Source organism: Sapajus apella, unplaced genomic scaffold, assembly GCF_009761245.1.
Source record: "Sapajus apella isolate SASKATOON/1434 unplaced genomic scaffold, GSC_monkey_1.0 scaffold21, whole genome shotgun sequence".
Lineage (NCBI taxonomy): Eukaryota > Metazoa > Chordata > Mammalia > Primates > Cebidae > Sapajus > Sapajus apella.
The window spans coordinates 18524791-18535099 of record NW_022436961.1 but is presented as its reverse complement, the minus strand read 5'-3'; the positions used below and the strand labels follow the sequence as shown (position 1 = coordinate 18535099).

The window sequence follows — 10309 nt, the reverse complement described above, 5'->3', positions numbered from 1 at the left end:
CTTTGAAAACCACAGACAGATTCAATATGTCCTCTTTGGGATCAATAACTATGAAAATAATTCACAGCTGCTAAACAAAACATCTGGATCACTCATAGATATACCACGTGAATCTGTTTTCTGATAAGACCAGCTAGAAGTAAGCAGCCAGATGAGCCCGCACCACCCAGATCGTCACCCTGGCTGCCTGAATCCATCATTGTATCAGGCATGCTAACACATCCACTGACATAGACTGAGAACGAAGGAAAGGACTCTGTATTTCGGATGCAGAGGCCGCCATGCAAGCCAGACCTGGGACTCCTGCCAGAAGCCGAACAGCTTGCCTCCAGGTGAAGCCACATTGTTTGGCGTATTGTGCAGACCCAGTCTTGGAAGACTACACTAAGCAGTCGGGTGGTGGTGGTGGTGATGGTGCTTCACCACTCTTGATTCATTTTAGGTTACGCTGTGGCTGTTTGAGTTTGATCATCTGACCCTGTGGCATTCTGTGGGGTAGACAAATGCCCCCACAAACATAAAGGACAGATTGGACTGGCTGACCTCATGCAGCCCTCCAAAATAAGAATTGACTGCATTATTCAAAATGATCGGGAAGTGATAGGGCTCACCATTTGTTTGGGCAGCCACACTAAAGGCCCTGAGACTTTGCCCAGAAATTGATGTGGGTACTACTTGGGCACTCCAACAAATGTAAACAACGCCTCTTTTGAGGGACCCTCCCAAGAACTGTGCTTCTTGTGTGAAGACAAGCATTTCTTAGCTCTCCTTGAAAGCATGGTAACTCATACCTTAGGGTGGTCATAAGAAAGCTCTCAGATGACCTCAAAGATCCCTCCAAGATGAGGCTGTCCTTGGTTTATCCAAAGAGCTTCCTGGAGGGGTAACTGACATACTTTTTTTATGTGCAACCTGCGGGCAGTTATCTGTGCATTGGAAGCCCTCCAATTAGAAATGGTGATACAAAATGTGTCCCTGATTTTAGCTGAAGTGATCAGTGGTGCCAACTTTGCCCTGGAAGACAATCAAATCAGTTTCAGCTCAATGGCCAGTGTTGTTATGGATGCTGCAATTGTCCTATATTTTCTGCTTGCAAGCCAAGACAGTGTCTGTGCAAATGCTAATACATCCTGCTATACTTGGATTAATGCCTTGGTCCAAGTGAAAAGGTCAATACAAAAACTGATGGTTTATGGGATTTGTTTAGCTGGTTAGGCGTGGGATCCCAGGAGCCATGGTTGAGGTCACTACTGCTGTTGGGAGTCTTGTTAGTAACAGCCTCAATTAAATACTACATAAGACAAATAGAAAGGATGCGTTCCAACCTCTGTCAGATTAATTCCTTGAATATGCCCACTCTAATAACTACTAATTAGTTATTAGAGTGGAAATACTCAAAATAATCAGTAGTTATTAGAGTGGCATATTCAAGGACAATTCTTCAGAATCCAGGATGGTAGAGAAACCAGGGGTAGATGCTGGGAGATAGTCCATCACAGGATTCTCACATTTGTCCTTATCTTGTGACTTTCTTTGGTTTGCATTGTCTTTCAAAGGACGTTTTTTCCAGACAGCAGCCATGGAAGATAGTTTGTCTCTCTAGAGCAAAGGGCAGGCATGTTTGCTGTCTGGTATAATAAAGGGAATTTTTTCCCTTCTGGAGCAAAGGGTAAACATGCTTACCGTCAATGATAAAAAATTTGGGTTCTCAAAGCTTAGGCTTCCTCTCCTATAATGCAACACACTCACAGGCAGGTATCATCTGACCCTCCTTGTGTTGCCTGAGAATTGGCATTTATGAAACCAGAAAAAAAAAACTATAATTTTTTCCTCTGGTAATGCTATTGCTTTGAGTAATAAAGCATCCTTTATCTCTAACAAGGAATCTATTGCCTTCTACCCACTTCCATAAAGGGGTGGCCAGCTAAGTTGTCAGATTGCAAGCAGGAGAGAATCTCAAACCATTTATAGTTCTTGACCATAAGTTCCTGTGCATTCAAAATACATTAGACTTATCCCTCTATTTGGGAGGAATCATCAGTTTTGTATGGAAAAATGCAGTCTTATTTTCCAGTTAGAAAGATGCAAGGCCCTACAGTCACGCCTCTAGGGTAAAGCTTACTAGAGAAAATTAGAGTGGCTGTGTTTTGTGGGAAGACTTATCCTCAAAAAACGCTGGATCCTCAAAAAAATGGGATGATCCAGAGAGAGACAAAAAAAAAAAAAGCCACGAGGAGATGTTTTTCAAAGGCCCAAATCATGCTGTGGTCCTGAGCAGATTCCCTAAGTATAATTCTGTACTGTAGTATGTAGTAGAAGGTATCATGTTTCAGCAGTGCTGCAACTGAAACATGCAGTTCATTCGATAATGAAAAATGGGAGGCCCCATTCAGCAGAGGGAGGAAAGCATCAGGATACAGCAGGCAACACTCGGAGATGAGGAAAGATGGTTGTCAGCTGACTCTTTGTTACTTAGGGGCAGAACCTTGGACCACTTTTCTCTTTTCCCAGTTTGCTCCAGCCATGACTTTTGGTTTCCTCAAACACACTAAACGTTTCCCTTTTATTGGGATATTTTATGAGCTATTACATCTGCCTGAAATGTTCCTTCCCATGATTCTAACAAGACTAGCTATGTCTTGCACACATTCAGTTCATTCAACAGTTAGTGAGACCCTATACGTGCCAGATTTTGTTATATGTTTTGAGGATAAAGCAGTAATAATAAAAAACAAAAACCCCAAAAGAAACTATGCATTAATACAAAATCCTGCCTTCATGGAAGTTATATTCTAGTAGAGTGTGGGAGCACAGACTATACATTATGTAAATAAACCAAGTGGGGTTTCAAATAATGGCAAATGCTGCAGAGAAAAATAAGCTGGCGAGAGAGAGAGTGAATGGCAGAGTAAGAGTGGGGGTTTTATGTAGGGTGTAGGGAACATCTCACAGGCAAAATGAGAACAAAAAACAGGAGTGGTTAAGGGGTGAGTTTTATAGATACCTGGGGGAATATGGGTCAGAGCAGAAGAAATAAGATGTGCAAAGGCCCCGAAGTGGAAGTGTGCTATGCTGTGCTGAAGGAACAGCAGAGGCCAGCATGGCTGGAGTACAGGGGAAAAAGGGTGAACAAGGAGGAGGAGCTGAGGTCATGCAAGTGCTGAGGCTGAATCATGGCGAGTCTTGTAGACATTGCAGGGACTTGGCGGCTGCTGTGTATGAGAAAGAGCAGCTTCCATAGTCAGGTGTGCTGAAATGATGGATGACTGAATTGACTGAGGAGAGAAGGAACTATCTGAGAGACAGGAGAGCATATCTCAGGGTAAGTCAGAGAGCAAATCATCTAGTGCAGAAGTGGAAAGAGGGGCCTTACATAGAAGCACGGGAAGTTCTTCCTCCAGATCCACAGGAGAAGGCAGCAAAAATGGGTAGGACTGGTTGTTGGGAGCTTAGAAAACATTTCTCTCATTGCTTCTATTCTTGTTTTCCCCCAGAGAAATAGGAGGCAGGTGCCTTAACAGAGGGTAAGAAAGGAGATACTGGAGCTTTGCAGAAATAGTAGATGACCAGCATGGTGACTCATACCTGTAATCCCATCATACTGGGGGGCTGAGGCAGGCAGATCTCTTGAGACCAGCAGTTCGAGACTAGCTTAGGCAACATGGCAAAACCCCGTCTCTACTAAAAACACAAAAATTAGCTGTATGTGGTGGTGCACACCTGTAATCACAGCTACTCAGGAGGCGGAGGCACGAGAATCACTTGAACCCAGGAGGCAGACGTTGCAGTGAGTTGAGATTGCACCAATGCACTGCAGCCTGAGTGATAGAGCAAGGCTCTGTCTCAAAAAAACGTAGGTATACAATGGACTAGAAAAATGCAGTATGACTGTCAGCAGTGTCAAGTGTCCTCGAGAGGTCCCCGATCATGAATTTCAAATGAGACTTGTCATCATGGCTGTGTGTTTTACTCTAGGCTAAATTCAACTGTTAGTACAGGTGAGAAGTAAGCTAGACACTGTTTGTATCTCAGAAATGATCTCTTCAGATAAATCTCATTCCCACTCTGAAGTGGCCCCTCAGTGACATCAGTGTGATTTAATCCTTTGCTTTGCACACGTTGTCTTGATGTTACCTGTTCCTTACATGGAAATATGAAAGCCAACATATTTCTACCTCACTCACTGTTAAGTTTTAAAACATTGCTTGGTTTATATATACATTAGGTGTTCAGAAATATTAAATAAGAGATCACTTTGTCACTTCCATTAAAGGTAGGTAGATTGTGTGTGTGTTTGTGTGTATGTATGTGTGTGTGAGAGGTTGGCTTAATCAGAGATTCACTTGTTTTCCAAATCATAAATCCAAGCTGGCAAATAGACATCCAACCCATGAACCACAACATGCTCCTATGCATCTATGTCTTTTTTTTTAATGCTAGAAATAAAAAGTAATGTCTTAGAGGCTCCTTTAAATACTAACAAAAAGTTCTGTAGTTTCTTTGTCACTGGTTGAGTTTTCACACTGTAAGAGAGGACATGGTGCAGGTTGGCCTCATGGATGACCTGAAAGATGACCACTTGTTTGAAGCCCAGTTGATGAGCTGGAAAGGTGAATGAGCATGCACTTACCTTACGAAGATACAAAAACATAATCAGCAGATCTATAACCTTACCAATAGTTAAAAGCAGTAAATCTTTAACAGTGTAAAAGGCAGAGCTTAAATGAAGTTTCTTAATTTCTTACCTTCAATTATTTTTTCCTACATGTCATTAGATGACTTCTAATCCAGTTTACAATTAAATCCAAACCAGGCATTCAGATGAGCAGACCTACACATATAATTTAATATACTGTGAAAACAACTCATAGGGGCTCTACTAATTTTGTTCATAATGATAGGATCACTACTCTTTATCACTATGCATAATCATATTTCACGATACCTACAGGTGTGTGTTGGGGGGCTAACAAAAGGCTAGTTACCCAGTTTGCATGTTATCTTTGCCTTTTCTTCTTTTTCATCATTACATGAGCAACTGTACTAGCAAATAGGTAAAGAATAGAGCAGACAAATGGACAAATGGATAAATGCAGCTGGTAACTCCCATAAACTATTTGGGCAGAGGAATATCGTGAAATTTTTTCTAAAATAAAATCTCAATTCTCTCCATCCCCATTTCCATTACCCTGGTTTTTGTTCATTCACTTTTGGCCTTAACTATTGCAGTCTCTTCTGTACCTGCTTTCATCCAGTCCATTCCCCATATGGTAATCCAAGTGCTATTCTTGAAATGCAAATTGAACCACATTTCTCCCCTGCTTAAAAACCCTCAGTGGCTTATGGATGGGCTCAGTGTCTACTCAAGTTTTAGGGTCCTTCAGGATATGAACCGGTCACCTCTGTGGCCCCCCTCTCCTCACTTGTGACATCTCAGCCACGTCAAACTAATTCCATATCCTCAAATATATCTTGATTTTCAAGTTTGAGTTTTTACCAGTTCTCCCATCACTTGTGTGCTTTTCCTGGTAAACGGCTACCACCCTCCAGCTATCAGAAAACATTGCACCAGTACCTCTACTCTTCTAGATAGAGGTTGTAAGGTAGGAGACAGGCAGGATTTATTTCCTAGGCCAGACAGGATGGAGTGAAGAAACTGGCCAGAAGCAATAGGTAGCATTAAAGGCAACCTCTAGTTACCCTCACTGCCCGCTAGTATAAGACACTCCCACCATCACCGTGACAGTTTACAAATGCCATGGCAACAACCTGTTCCCACTCCTTATTCATGGCAACAGCCCCTAGGTTACTACCTCCCCCGCTTTTTTAAAGAGATTTCTGAATAACCCACCCCTTAACTTGCATATAATTAAAAGTGGGCATCAATACAGCTGCCAACAGCCCATATGCTTCCAGCTCTGGGTGCACTGCGTAAGCATTAGCCCTGGTTTGCAGTGAGCAGCTCTGGCTCATTCAATGTTGCTGTCTAATACCACCAGCTTTTAATTCTCTCCTGGGCAGAATCAAGAACCTTGACAGGCTAAACCCCAATTTGGGGGCGTGCCCGTCCTGCATCAGTTAGGTTTCTTCTTTCTGTAGTTTTTCATTGTCATCCACTTTTCTTTTTCTTTATTTTTAAGGTCATTGAGAGCAGGGACTGTGTCTGTCTTGTTTCTTATTGCAGCCCCAATGCATTTCACAACGCTCAGCTCCTGGTAAATGTTCGGTAGATCTTTTACATTTTGCTTACTGTAACAGATTTAGAATTGTATTTTAATTATGTATATCTGCATATACAAATATATAATTGACACATATAGTCACAGGTTATTTTGTTTATTTTTGTTAGGATGATTTCAGTGTTTAGAGCACTTTTAATTCATAACATTTCATGGCTTCGTTATGTTAATAGACTTAATTAGGCATCTGTATGAGATCCTCAGTCATATTTGAGCGGTCTCTTAAGACTGGCTGATAAATGAACCTACAATTAAAAAAACAAACATAATGTTACCAAAGTCGACTGGCTGAGACAATATGAAACACCATTCTTGAAAATGCTATTTTCTATGATTTCATTGTGTACAGACTGGAGGCTTGGCTGCTCTTGATCGTGTGATGACGTAGGTCCTCAGATCCATATTACGGTACACTGAACATTGCAAACAACTGCTGAGATACACTCGCTTTCCTCCTCTGAGTCAGTAACATGAGCTGCTTCGGTGGAATGCACTGTGGCAGGTTATGGGCGACACACAAAAAACAGAACGGTTTTTCCCTAACACTCTGGGAAAATGTGGATAATGCTATTTGTTCATAGTCATGGGCATGCTTGAATGATGACACAGATTGTGTTACCTTGAAATGGCAAGAGCTTTTAAACAAGCATATGTGAAGCTAAGCCTGAGGGCAAGAATTCCTGGCAGCTGAGGAAAGGGGAGGCAGAGCTTGCCAGTGCCATCTGCTTAATTTTCCTAATAATCTAACACCTGCCAGTGAGACTCATCTTGTATCCCAAAATGGCTGAGAATTGTAGAAACACCAACAAAAACTTCTTCTGAGCCTCTCACCCTCGTTACTAAGAGAGTGGCATTCCAACTTACCTACTTAGTCTAAAATGATGAGGATGTTAGCATCTCTGAGTGCCATCATCACTGCCATTAAGCCATGTTTCCTGAGAACCTATGGCATTCTTGGCACACTCTGTTTGAAATAAGAGACTGATTAAATAAAAGGCTGCAGAGAGAAATCAACCTTTCACCTGATAGTACTCTTCCTTGACGTTTCCATCAGCTTCCAGGTAGGCAGTCAGATAAGGATCTGATTTCTTTGTTTTGTTGTAACCAGCTTTAAAATTTAACTCTTTTTTTTTTTTAGATAGAGTCTCACTCTGTCGCCCAGGCTGGAGTGCAGTGGCGTGACCTTGACTCACTACAGCCTCTGCCTCCTGGGTTCAAGCTATTCTCTTGCCTCAGTCTCGCAAATAGCGGGGACCATAGGTGCCTGCTAATTTGTGTATTTTAATTTGTGTATTTTTATCATGCCCAGCTAATTCGTGTATTTTTAGTAGAGTCCATTTTGGCCAGGATGGTGTCAAACTCCTGACCACAAGTGATCCTCCTTTCTCGACCTCTTGAAGTGCCGGGATTGCAGGTAAAATTTAACTCTTGAGTAAGTACTTACCTCACCCAGAAGAAAGGAAGAATGCTTGTATTCTAATACAAAACAACCAGAATTTAGTTTAATTAGTGATCAAGGTCTAAACATGTATTTTAAATCAGAATTATCTCTCAAATATTCTTATCTAGTTTTCAAAATATCTCACAGCTGTTAAAGTCTGTTAAAGTCTTCATCACCCCATGAAAGGAAGGACTCCAGAGGGATAGGGGGCTGGTGTGGCTATTCAGGGAGTTGAAAAATGCTCCCCTGAAAGTGATATACTTCTTCAGAATAGTCCTTTATAAATGAGAATGCGGATATTTGATGAATAATAATTTACCTGTTATGACTACGTAACCTCATTCATCTCTCCAAGTAGTAAATGATGATATTTCTTAAAATACTGGGGCTTGTGACTAAAGTTCAACCTGGCACATGTTAATTCTTTGAAGGATGAGAAAAAATTATGTGAATGGTCTTAATATCGCCTCTGGGAAGCAGCTTCTATTTTCATGGACACTTCCAATCTAGAATAAAGAGAAATAAGTTGTCTAACAGTAGATATCCTGTGGTCAGATTGATTTTTGTTGTGTCTTAAGATCTGATGTAGGAAACAGCTCCTGTCAGGTGAAAGCATCAAATTCTCATCTTTGGAACCACATATCATAGGAATAGGAAGTGATTGGTTGTTGTGAGAATACATACAGAAGTCACTGGTATTGGTCTTATTATTCTAAGGTTGTCATTAACATCATACAGTCTCTGAAATAATGTATTTTCCTGACAGATTTTTTAATAGACTGACATACACATTCCAGGAAATGTAATAATCAACAATAAATATATAATCTGTGGACAGGATCTCACACAGACCAATCATCATGTACTTTGGATGTTCATTGCATTTTATATTCCATGCCTAGTTTTATTGTCCAGGATTGATTAGAATCCATCATTAATCAGCACATTAATATTTTCATTATTCTTTAGTGTATTGGATGCTGATTATAAAGAGAGTTTACTTGTAAGAATTATTTTTGAGCTTGATAGGCGGTGCCAAGATGGCCGAGAGGAGGCAACACTGGGATGCAGCTCCCAGCAAATGAGACGCAGAGGGCCAGAGGACTTTACCATTCCAAATGAGGTGCTGGGTTCATTTAAAGGGGACTGGAGGGACTCTGAAAAGAGCCCAGGGAAGGAGTCAAAGCAGGGCAAGAGCTGCCCAGGGAGAATGAACCAAGACAGGGTGGGGCACGTCCCCACCTGGAATGTGCAGCCAGCTCAGGGGGTCAGGGGACTTCACCTGCTCAGTGCTGCGATTCGGATCCTGTGCTTACCTCATCCCTCCTGCAACCCACAGTCCATGAGAGCCCTGCCAGACTGAGGGGTGCTGTGGGTTGTTGATGCAAATCTGAGCGAGGGCTCCCACCTGGTGGCGGGACCTGGGTGGAAGTTTGGACTAATGCTAGTGAGATGGAACAGCCCATCCCACAGAAAGAGGCAGAGATGAAAGCAGGAAAACAGGTCATAAGGCCTGGCAGGCCCCACCCTCCACAAAACTGAAACTGAATCCTGCGTGCCAGAGAGCTTGGCAGCTAATACACCAGTTTGACCCCGACCAGGAATATTGAGCTCAGGGAAGGAGAGATGCCATTGGGAAGGTGAAGCTAATTTCACCTGCAAACAAACCCCAGGGGAAAACCACCCACTTAGCAATCTGACTGAATCTGAGGCAACCCAGCAGTGCCGCTACAGGCCAAAAAAGATATCACTCCAACCACAACAGAAAGGATGTCCACTCAGAGATTTCTCCAGAAATCACCACTTCAAAGATAAAAGGGAGATAAGTCCACGAAGATGGGGAAAACCCAGCACAAAAAGGGTGAAACCATCAAAGACCAGGACACCTCTTCCCCTCCCAGGGATCACAACTCCTCACCATCAAGGGAACAAAGTAAGACAGAAAATGAGTTTGATGAATTGACAGAAGCAGGTTTCAGAAGGTGGACAATAACAAACTTCTCTGAATTAAAAGACCATGTTCTAACCCAATGCAAAGAAACTAAGAACCTTGAAAGAAGGTTAGACGAAATGCTAACTAGAATAACCGGCTTAGAGAAGAACATAAACAACTTGATGGAGCTGAAAAACACAGCAGAAGAATTTTATGAGGCATGCACAAGTTTCAACAGCCGAATCCATCAAGTAGAAGAAAGTATATCAGAGATAGAATATGAAATTAATGAAATAAAATGAGAAGGCAAGATTGGAGAAAAAAGATTGAAAAGAAATGAACAAAGCCTCCAAGAACTATGGAATTACGTGAAAAGACCTAATCGACACTTGATCAGCATACCTGAATGTGATGGGGAGAATGAATCCAAGTTGGAAAACTGTATTCAGGATGTTATCCAAGAGAACTTCCCCAACCTAACAAGGCAGGCCAACATTAACATCCAGGAAACACGGAGAACACCACAAAGATATTCATCAAGCAGAGCAACCCCAAGGCACATAATCATCAGATTCACCAGGGTTGAAATGAAGGAAAAAACCCTAAGGACAGCCAGAGAGAAAGGTCGAGTCACCCACAAAGGAAAGACCATCAGACTCACAGTGGATCTCTCGGCAGAAACTCTACAAGCTAGAA

At 41.9% G+C, this 10309-nt stretch overlaps 1 long non-coding RNA gene across 2 annotated transcripts; it reads right to left on the bottom strand.

Moving 5' to 3' along the window:
- Positions 1 to 6322: 6322 nt before the first annotated feature.
- Positions 6323 to 9106, bottom strand: LOC116558417. 2 transcript variants are annotated; one of them, XR_004272000.1, is made up of 3 exons: positions 8000 to 9106; positions 7104 to 7203; positions 6323 to 6484 (listed from the first exon to the last, which is right to left on the bottom strand). It is a non-coding gene; the product is annotated as an uncharacterized LOC116558417 (long non-coding RNA). The 2 variants fall into 2 exon arrangements; XR_004271999.1 differs by lacking the exon at positions 8000 to 9106 and having other exon boundaries at positions 7104 to 7406.
- Positions 9107 to 10309: the final 1203 nt, after the last annotated feature.